The sequence below is a fragment of the Opisthorchis viverrini genome, assembly GCF_000715545.1.
Source record: "Opisthorchis viverrini unplaced genomic scaffold opera_v5_560, whole genome shotgun sequence".
Classification (NCBI taxonomy): domain Eukaryota; kingdom Metazoa; phylum Platyhelminthes; class Trematoda; order Opisthorchiida; family Opisthorchiidae; genus Opisthorchis; species Opisthorchis viverrini.
In genome coordinates, this window is record NW_008752220.1 from 136,772 (window position 1) to 148,518 (window position 11,747).

The window sequence follows — 11,747 nt, forward strand, 5'->3', positions numbered from 1 at the left end:
AATTAAATTAATAAATAAATACATAAATAACTAAATCGATAAATGAATAAATAAATGTCGTACTACCGTCAGAAAGTTGGTTTATCGAAATCTCTACTGGACGCGGCTTGATATCTTAATAAGTGACAATGTAAAGCAATACGTAAATCTGTAGCAGCTGGTCCTCAGGGAAAATACCTTATACAGCTCACAGTCAGAGACCGTTTCACACAAGCTTGGAAAATCTACTCCAGGATGCATATCAACAGCTAACACCCCCTGAACGCTCTCGGCTACGTACGGTACAGATTTCGAAAGTCAACTGATTACAAAGCCCTTTTCGGAACATACGATTGGTTTTAGTGCCTAGACAAGCTTCTGGCGAGGATGTTTTTAAACAAAGTACGTCAGATCTATAAACGAGTTCCATCGTTCGTAGACGCGCTTAATAGTTTATGTTCTAGCAGACCAACCAATTCGAATAAAGGCTTCGATATAGCCTTTGTACCCGCAAATGCGTGCTGAATTTCATTGTTATCACTAACATTTAGCTTCCTTTTGAAAAGTAAATTCAAACTAATATTGGCATAAACGAAACGACACGCCTGAGGACGCAATTTCAAAAGTTACATATGGGGCCCACTAGTATCACTGGCAGATATTGAATAACCTAGATACGTGATAGATCAGTTGTGGTACAGAGGTATGTAAATGCGATAGTGGGGGAGCATTCTCAACTGGTTCGTCAGAAGAGAAGAACACGCTCAAAAGCGGTGGGGCGGCAGTTGGTGTCCCTCTGCATGCATCTACTCTCATTCATACTGCGTGTATATAGGTTCGAATTTTACGATTTGTCTAATTTCCTTCAACGTGCTAACAAATGAATTACATTGCTTCCATCTTACCTGAATTTCCTCATCACTGGGTTCTGTTACATGATTATTGATAAAACAGGTGGACATTTGATCAACTTGGTCTAGTTGTGGGCGTTGCTTTTGTTGTTGAGTGAACACGAGGGATATGTGTCGAAAAATGAGACTTTAACTGAAACACACTTTAGATCCATTTTGTGTAATTCCTCGTCGTTCATCTTCTGTCCTTTGGGCATATTTTCGCTATCCGCTGGACACTACTGGCAAGTAGAATGCGTGCAAGGTGTCTAGTAGTGATGAACAAACGCATTGCACCCTCTCGCTGTCGATCCCTCTTAGATGTCTGAAGATCGACTGTTCATCTACATTAGATAATTAAATTGATCGGATGATCTCTAGTAAGAACAGATCCAGCTGAGGTGTGGAAATATTCCAGACTGGTTACACTATTCGGCGTCTCTGACATGACGCTTGGTACTTTGTCTCGTTTGATCTCCTAATGGAAAGCAATGTTCTCGGAAGCCGTGTACACTACAGAGTTCAATGGACTCTTAAAACTTGATTGGTTAGATTGAATGAACTGGTGTGGCCACTTTTACTCTCGTAAAATGTCACGACATGCCACCGCGTGTCTTCCAAATCGTTCGTGGGGCGAAACGCACCAGTGAATAATGGTAAGGTAAGGATTAGTTAACACTGACCTCTGCAATTTTAAGCAATTTTGAACAGACATCAAAATTCTTGCTTTGATGGAGCAAACTAAAACAAAAGTGGTTACCACCACGACCGCCCGGTGGTCAAGCGTTGTCAAACTTTCCGCTAAAAATGTGAAACCGCATCTCCATACACTACTCTATTTATTGTGTTGGTCACAGCGAAAACGCATCTTATCAACAAGAGCAGAATTGCAGTTATCTACATGGGCGCAAAGACGCTAATGAAATACAATATAAAGTTGGAAAATGAACCTGAAAATTGCAAAACACCCTCCCAAGAGGACGTCGTCAACATGAAATTCCGTCTTTTCATCTAAAGCGTTCTATACAGTTCTAAACGCACTGCCAAGCGGCTATAATAAACTATAATATGCATTATATAATACTACTATACTTTTATACTAATAACCTAGATACGTGATAGATCAGTTGTGGTACAGAGGTATGTAAATGCGATAGTGGGGGAGCATTCTCAACTGGTTCGTCAGAAGAGAAGAACACGCTCAAAAGCGGTGGGGCGGCAGTTGGTGTCCCTCTGCATGCATCTACTCTCATTCATACTGCGTGTATATAGGTTCGAATTTTACGATTTGTCTAATTTCCTTCAACGTGCTAACAAATGAATTACATTGCTTCCATCTTACCTGAATTTCCTCATCACTGGGTTCTGTTACATGATTATTGATAAAACAGGTGGACATTTGATCAACTTGGTCTAGTTGTGGGCGTTGCTTTTGTTGTTGAGTGAACACGAGGGATATGTGTCGAAAAATGAGACTTTAACTGAAACACACTTTAGATCCATTTTGTGTAATTCCTCGTCGTTCATCTTCTGTCCTTTGGGCATATTTTCGCTATCCGCTGGACACTACTGGCAAGTAGAATGCGTGCAAGGTGTCTAGTAGTGATGAACAAACGCATTGCACCCTCTCGCTGTCGATCCCTCTTAGATGTCTGAAGATCGACTGTTCATCTACATTAGATAATTAAATTGATCGGATGATCTCTAGTAAGAACAGATCCAGCTGAGGTGTGGAAATATTCCAGACTGGTTACACTATTCGGCGTCTCTGACATGACGCTTGGTACTTTGTCTCGTTTGATCTCCTAATGGAAAGCAATGTTCTCGGAAGCCGTGTACACTACAGAGTTCAATGGACTCTTAAAACTTGATTGGTTAGATTGAATGAACTGGTGTGGCCACTTTTACTCTCGTAAAATGTCACGACATGCCACCGCGTGTCTTCCAAATCGTTCGTGGGGCGAAACGCACCAGTGAATAATGGTAAGGTAAGGATTAGTTAACACTGACCTCTGCAATTTTAAGCAATTTTGAACAGACATCAAAATTCTTGCTTTGAGGGAGCAAACTAAAACAAAAGTGGTTACCACCACGACCGCCCGGTGGTCAAGCGTTGTCAAACTTTCCGCTAAAAATGTGAAACCGCATCTCCATACACTACTCTATTTATTGTGTTGGTCACAGCGAAAACGCATCTTATCAACAAGAGCAGAATTGCAGTTATCTACATGGGCGCAAAGACGCTAATGAAATACAATATAAAGTTGGAAAATGAACCTGAAAATTGCAAAACACCCTCCCAAGAGGACGTCGTCAACATGAAATTCCGTCTTTTCATCTAAAGCGTTCTATACAGTTCTAAACGCACTGCCAAGCGGCTATAATAAACTATAATATGCATTATATAATACTACTATACTTTTATACTGTACTGTTAATTACGTGACGTAATTATTTGTTTCCCTATTTCTCAGACTAATACATCACCGTTCCGGTGACTGCTCAAGTTTCAAGACTGAGCTGTGCTATTTTATACAAAGTTGACTCTACCTCAACCGTCTTTCCATAGACGATGTGTCTACATTTATTTCTGGGCTTGTTGTTGGAAATTTGTCCCACTTTGAACTGAACAACAATTTTCCCGTTTAATTTGTCCGACAGCACACTGCCCTTTCTGTGTCATCCTGTGTTGCTAACTGCCCAAGGTTCAATCTAGTCGTAAGCCTTTCTTTAATTCTCCTCACGATTTACTGTTAATTTCCCATAGAACCACGTTCTTCCTATCTATGCTGTCTGCCCAAGTCCAATTCAATATATTGTTCATTGCCCAATTGCGACTACTGAAGGAACGCAGGTGAAGTTCGTAGAATTCGGTTTCGCCGCAGTTATAACTGATCGTCCGTTGGTGAATTAGACTACACGTTACCTGTCAGATAGGACACTTAGATCGTGCGTTTAGGCTAATTAACCAGTTGCTTGCCTTGAGATCACGGCCTTAGCACAGGATCATACATGTACTATGATACTACACTACTTTACTAATATACTAACATACTTCCATACTATATTCCATGCTATAGTATAGCATATCATACTACAGTATACTACGCCATATATTACTATACTATAATATCCGGTTTCCTTTGAATATGTGACACATTTCCATTCATTTTTTAGCCGCACATTTTGCCATTTTTGTGTATTAAGCCTGTAAGTCCACACCCGGATTCTCAGATGAAGACTCTAATCTGGCGATCCCAATGCTTTCCGATTACGAGAACAATGTCTGTCCTGCATAATGGAACGGTTAACATTCTTTGTTATATTTTACCTCTTTATATCATATCTACGAAGAGGCTTGTCAACATACGTAATAGCAGCCTTGCTATTTACGCTGAAAATCTGCGTGTCTCGGGAACTAAGGACAAAAGTGTCCTCGAATCTAAAGAGTCGTCACTACTGTGACGCCAAATCTAGTCCAGGTATGCATCAGACAAAACATATTTTAGTTCCGATACTATCCCAAATAATGCCGCACATGCGCTAATGCGTCATGGGTAGATCAACCTGTACAGGTGTACAATAAATGGATTCAGATGACAAAACTGATAGACAAATTGATCGAATGACAGGACTCCAAAAATCAATTGTGTTATGGAGTAGACATTGTCGAAGAAACACCGTTAGAGCTGTTTTCCCTGCAAAGAGGATGAGGCGTTGCGATGCGTTCAAAAATAACCCTCTTAGTTTAGATTTGATTTAAAAATTCTACGGATCTATTGAACGACAGGATTCCACTCGTATCAAGGTTGCGTGCCTACACGGTTTTTCCGGCAACTCACCGTCCGTCAACCGGTGGTCTCAAGAGATACGCATGTCTTAAACGTCTGGCTTGATCAATATTTAAAAACAGATAATACACTCTAGGGTATTCTGGTAACTTGTTTGGAGATGACCAATCCCTGCCTGGGGGCGAGATGGACCAAGTGGTTAGAGCACGAATTTACCGACCGGAAGGTCCACGGTTCGAACCCGACCTCTGCCTCTCGATTTTCCCTGTCTAGGCTTGGGCAACCTGGCAGTATCCCAGCCCTCGTGCCTCCTTCGTGTGGCATGGCAGCTAGGCACCGAAAGGGTGCTACAGCTAAATGATTAATCGCTGCCTGTTCTGGCTGTGCTCTGACAGAAACACGCGATTGTGTTACCGTGTTTGTGTGAGAACAACCCTTTTGTGTTTTTTTCCGTCGATCATTAGACATTATGCAGCTCTTCGTTTGTCTACGTCAACCGCGTTAAATTACACTCTAAACGCCGCGATATGTTTTGCATAAATTCACGGTGTTTTTTATCTCATCGCGCGATTCACTATGGCCTCGAAGCGAAATTAATTTTGGATTATATCACTGAAATCTTGGAGTAGTTGGTTCCTCGATTGGCGCTGGCATGTGATCCACGTGGATGTGGCTAACAGTTTTCGCATTCGCTTGACTCCCATGCTACAATCAGCTTTGAATAGAAACGTTCTGTTCTACGTACGAACGTGAATTACAGGGTCCACTCGGAGCCATAAATTTTCCGCTAAACGAAACCGCTGTCCCTTCTCTGTCATTCACACCGAACTTTCGTGATCCGAGTTCTGGTATTCATTTGCATGATCCAAAACACCTTTACTGAAAGACAAATAAGACACTTATTTTTTTTGTTACCCCGCATTAAATAATTGCAAATTAGGTTTAGTCCACCTCCGCCTCACTCCGCTGACTCACTGGGCATGAGTAAACCCTTTGGCTAAAAATGCAAACAGAATGGCAACTAATTAGCATATCGCATCGTTCTAGGGCGATCAGAACACATCAGATAGGTTACTTAATTTGGAGAGTTCACCGAAGTCCGTCTGTCTCTCCATACGGCTCGTACTTCTTGGTGAACGGCGCTCAAGAACACAAGAATGGGTGGGAGGTGGATAAGTGGTTAGAGCGCGAATTTGCTGACCGGAAGGTCCATGGTTCGAACCCGACCTCTGACTCTCGACTCATCCTATCTAGGCTTGGGCAACCTGGCAGTATCCTACCCCTCGTGTAACCTTCGGTTGACATGGCAGTTAGGCACCAAAAGGGAGCTACAGCTGAACAAACCACACCAGAACGTGTCCAGCTTATTAATCATTCCATCGTCCCGACACAACGCGGTCTGTGGCTGAACCTTCCAACTGCAGTCTTCTTTCAGGGCCCGCATCTTAGCATGGCGCTCGACAGACACAGTCTACGGTAAATGGGTTCAATCCACTTTATTCATGTGGCAGGTTATATGCATTGATTTTCGAGAAATGGTGTAGCCTTGGTTTGAATAGATGACCTTGACTTTAAGAGGATTTTTGGTCTCAGATTGCTTCAACGGCACTTGTTCACTTAAACGAGCCTTACAATATACTGGTGGTTAGAACAGTGGCTACTCAGTTGAGCACCTACTCAGCTCAGTAGTTACTCCAACGGTTATCGCATTCGTACTCAATAAAAGACGATGCTGTGATTTGCCTCACTTTGGATTAGTTCGATATGTGATTCCCCCTTAAGTATGTTCAAACCAGAAAGCACACCGCAAACTATTTTGAAACGATCAGTCAAATGATCGCTGGATGGTCGACAGTCGGGTTGGCTGAATGTTCAAGAGAGTTCTGTCAATACTCGTCTCCAAGGATAGTGCTAGGCATTCGCCTTGCATTGACTACGGCGTGTATCCAGCTTTCTGACTGGAAACCCGTCATTTGACACGGTTAGAAAATTGCTTTGAAACGCGGTGACAAGCATGCTCTAACATCGTGGAGAATGTGACTAGTCCTTGCTATCGCCCTCGCCGGGTTCAACCACCTTCAGAATATGCCCACTAGTGGTGGTTCCCTTTGCTGGTACAAGAGAGTTGAGCAAACCTTCACCAGATTCCCTCCTGGATAATACTTCATGAAGGGATGAAGACAAGGTGAATTCTATCGGTTTTCGGCGAGGCGGCAGAAATGTAGCGTTCGCATGATTCCTGTTACATCTCTTGAGACTTTTACTTTTCTAACATCCGGTCTTGGAAACTAGTAACGAAGTTGTTTACTCTAGGACATAAATCGCTTTCGACGATCTGCAACCCGACCAGGTGGATGGAGTTTTGGCCATTGCTTTTCGGTTGGGGTCATAGCGATATCAGAAGACGACTGCATACCAACATAATTTTTGGTTGAACCTCACACAGTCCAAACATTTTTGGCAGATGTATGGTGTCGGTCTTAATGACACAATCTCCTGTCCCCAAAATTGTAGGCTAAGACCTACCGCATGTGTTTTTCCTTTACTCAAGGTCACTGTGAAGCTCACTAATCGACAGTTGATTGGTACAACTTTTATGTAGTTTACGAACTGTTATTTAAACGTTCCGAGAAGCAAGGTCGCAGAAGGCTTTTAGCTAATTACTATGATGAAAGAAATTGGGTCAGCTTCAACAGCGGTTTCCTGTAGGAACATGCGAATGAGCACCAAGCGTATATCAACGTTGGACAGCTTGTGTTTACTCTTTTCTCCTCGATGAGAAATGGAGTTGACTTATACATTCGTCTGCATGCAGACTTGGTCTTGACGGGTGATGGAACCCAGCCAAACCTATCATTTATGATGTTCTCAGAGAAGGGATTCATCCAGACTCCAGGTAAGCCCCCCATCAAAACCAAATTCCGGTGGGTGTATTTGTCGGTTCAAGAGGAACACTGAACGAAAACTCGGACAATGCGCCTACCGGAACAGCCCCAGGAAGACCGTCGTGGGGTTTTCAGCAACCTAATGAGTAGTGCGTGCATCTAAACAATATGTTGCGACAAATAAGGTCATTTTTCCGATTTAACATAGCTTTGTATTTCCCATAAATCATGCGTGACAATAAGAACAAACGTCAGATTCCGGCAGTAGGTTAATTCTTTGGCCAGTTGTATCCCTACGGGTAGTTCCCCACAGGTTGTTCAATACGATCCAGGCTGAATTAACTGAAGATCACACTTTTTAATTCGCATTGACTCCTACTCTAGTTCACCGAGTTGCAGAACTTCCTAAGGACAACCAAGCTGCTAAGTTCACATCATCCATCACTCTTCATGTTCACCCAACTACTGAGCGTGAACAATCGGACAGCAGTCGATTAATTCAATACCGGTTTTCTTCCGGTTTCAAAGACGATAACCCCTACAATGTGTGCCTTTGGTGAGAAGAGGTTCAAAGACATTGACATGCTGCAAACCTAATAAATTTTGAAACCTAAATGATCAAAACTGAGGTGTCCTAAAGCGTAAAAGTTAGACGTGATTTGTCAAGGAGTCTTAGCCATTACATAGATCTAAGGTGTTCGGCTACCGGAACTAATTAATGGTGAGCGGATTAGCCTGGATAAGGTCGCTGTGTTGTGTGAATCAATCTACAATGGCAACGAGACATCGGGGGTATTTCGAAGTTGATCTTGTCGCGTGGCGCACAAGTGATTTGTGATCTCCTGCTATGCAGGATTCTTCTAGTGGAGAACTCAGTGGATAGTTTTGAGTGAAAAGTACAGGGCAGATACATTTCGCCCTCGTTTGCTCCCAGAAACTAACGGTGACCGATGACGCTTCAAGTTAGCTTTGCATACAGCTAAATCCACCTGAACGTATTTCGTTCCAAAGAACACTAAAGTTTTGGCCTGCCCACAGTCTTGAATGAAGCCTGAACAGAAACCCATACGAGTTGGTTCGAATTACTTTTTTACGCATCGTCCGAAATCAGGTCCGATAGCATTTGAGGTGTGTTTAAATACGACGACCATAAAAACGTTCATGAAGTAATTCACCCGTGGAATTTACTCAACTTACAGATAGTAAATCTATATTCAACAGGTATCCAGGGTCTTCCTAACTGACTTTTGCACCGGGAAGATCGACTCAGTTCAGATTAATTCAGAGATGAACGATTTCAGTTAGTGAACGGTTTCTGAATGTTGAAGGAAATTTATGGATGCTTTGGCATACATCAGGACACTACAATATAACTAATAAGTCGTAATACGATAACTGGGCAAGGACGACGCACACTGTGTGGAATAAGGTATCAGCAACACATAATTTACAGCTATAGTGTATCGAATTAGGAAAAAAACCGTCAATTCAAACCGAGTACTTGGATCATCAGTCGATGACCTGATAAATACACGTGTACCTTACCAACTTACTTAAATGTGGTATCTTCACTGGCGAACACTGATGAAGGATTTCATCTGCTCCGAGCAAGACTGTTTGTCAGGAACTTGTCAAGTTTTCTCATTTCATCCTGGTCCGCATTCCTGTGGCCATTTATGCTCTAATCCCTTTTCAGATGCTATTCAGTACACCACATGTCGCACTGTCTCGTAACCAATCAAACACAGTAGTCAGTTCTCACGTGACAAAAACTTTCGACTGCAGCGCAGATGATTGGCTGGTCAACTGTCTACCTGAATTGAAGTGCAAATTGTGGTGCGTGTCGGACTGCGACGTCTGGTCAGATGTGATGTATATGAGCAGTCAGTCGCACAGTCTCAAAATTGTCAAGTGATGTGAGCGTGCATTCTATAAATCCGAACGTACCCTATGTGCAAGCACGGGCATGGTGGCACCCACTTTTTCACAGTCGAGACATAAATGTTCAAGTGTAACACGTGATTCACAATTTCTCTGTGTAAATTGACGTCAAAAGCTGAACTCCCCCTTTGTCTACTGGTCAAACTTGCACTGCTCAGTGAACTGAGGTACCTAAGGTATCTCACTGTCTACCCCAACCCGTCTAACTTAGTATGAATAATTGTGCAGCTAGACGTCCTGTGTTGCCATGGCAACTGTGACCACGTGGTTCATTTCAGATTTTTCGTTGGCGCTTGTCCACCCACTTTCCACAGGCCGCTGTGGATCCATCCATACACACCTACACCATGCTTCCTGCCTTTTTGGCAAAGACCGACTTCACTCGCTCAAGCCATTCTCGATTGCGAATTTCCAGAACCGGTTGCACTGTCAAAAATCGGCAAGTAGCATGGAGGGAAGAACAAATCCACGGCGTGTGAACCTTCCATATGGGAAGACGTCAGGAGAAGACTCAGCGCAAGTTAATCACTCCGCTGATAAATCGCTCGTGGCTAAACAGTTTACCTGCGACTACCAGTTGGAAGGTCGCGGATTTTCGAAGCTCAGTGTAGCTTTTTCCACGATGAGCATTGCTGGTGCTTCCCAGTGGGGATAAAATAGCTGCAAGATGCTTCTAGGCTTTCCCGCATAGGTCAGCATTATTTACCTATTAAAAATACCCGATTTCTTCCCAGAGTACGACGAAGTAAACTTACCATCTCTTATTTATGATAATTCAATACTTTGCCATGTTTTGGTCGCTGTTTCAAGTTGATTTCCAGAACTCCCTGTCCTTCTGATGTAATTGCGTGGATTGTTTGTGAGCTGTGAACCTTCCATATGGGAAGACGTCAGGAGAAGACTCAGCGCAAGTTAATCACTCCGCTGATAAATCGCTCGTGGCTAAACAGTTTACCTGCGACTACCAGTTGGAAGGTCGCGGATTTTCGAAGCTCAGTGTAGCTTTTTCCACGATGAGCATTGCTGGTGCTTCCCAGTGGGGATAAAATAGCTGCAAGATGCTTCTAGGCTTTTCCGTATAGGTCAGCGTTAATTACCTATTGAAAATAGCTGATCTCTTCCCACAGTACGAAGAAAGAAACTTACCATCTCTTGTTTATGAGGATCCAATACTTTGCCATGCTTTATTAGCTGTTTGAAGTTGATTTCTAAAGCTCTCTGTCCTCCTGAAATAATTGCCTGATTCGTTTGTGAGGAAGTCACTACTACCCCGACATCTATGAGATACAAGTAACAGATTGACATGAATTATGTATTTTACGTGGCTTTCTCACGCTAAGGTTTTGGACGCTAAGTTTTTTGATCGCGCCGCAGGTTTTGCGTTGAAGATAGTCTACAAAGCATGACCGATATTATGCGACGATTCTCTCGGTCCACCTGGACGGGGGTAGGATTCGCATGACACCATATTGCTCATGGAATACTAAAAACCTACCAGTCAGTGGGACCTGGTCACGCATCACTCGTAACATTCAATCATCCAATCAAACGAAGCCTCTCAAAATTGCATTCCAAATATGAGAAACGAGTGGTAGTCTGTGAGATTCAGTCGAATTCAGCCACTCCACTGTTCGTTGAAAAAAAACATTCGCTACTTGAACACCGTGACACAAATCATGGTGATTTGCCTCGAGTGGGAAGGAACACCTGGACTGTGGATACACATATCGGCTGTTGGCTGATTCGCCTTAGTTAAAGTTGTAATTTGTGACAAATTCTAGACAGCAATTAAGAAATATTTCGTTGTGGTCCCGCCAAATTCCACCTCTTTGCTAATTTTCAGCTACAATATCTAAATGACCGGCCGGAGTGTAGGTTCGGATGATGATCGGAGAGCGCCACTTAAACTAGAAGGTGTCTTTCGTGTGTTCAGAACATTCGGGAAGTTAATATAGTAAGGAATTTTTTGTTCTAGACGATTAGTGTTTTGGCATGATAATTTTTTAAATGTGTCTCAAACTTAGAGGATGTTGGTGGATCTGTAATGGTTGAAGCAGTCAAAATCAAAGGGCCAAAACGGTGTTAATAATTCATTTTTCTGCGGTAAGTACAATTTTTGTTTTGCACAGGTTTGTTTTTGTGTAGGAAAACCACTTTGCCGGGGTCGACGTCAATAAAACATTTTTAAATTATTTTTAATTAATTTGTATAATTAATTATTTGCTTTTCAATTAAATAAAATAAATTAAAATCAAAATCAA

The 11,747-nt window shown here is 42.5% G+C and overlaps 1 protein-coding gene across 1 annotated transcript in view; it reads right to left on the bottom strand.

The window, feature by feature from the left end:
• The window catches only part of T265_11719 (hypothetical protein), a gene marked incomplete at both ends in the record, with an annotated part of 24,619 nt that extends 15,372 nt beyond the window's left edge, over window positions 1-9,247 (bottom strand). The window contains one exon of the mRNA XM_009178452.1: window positions 9,099-9,247. The remainder of the gene's footprint in view (window positions 1-9,098) is intronic.
• Window positions 9,248-11,747: the final 2,500 nt, after the last annotated feature.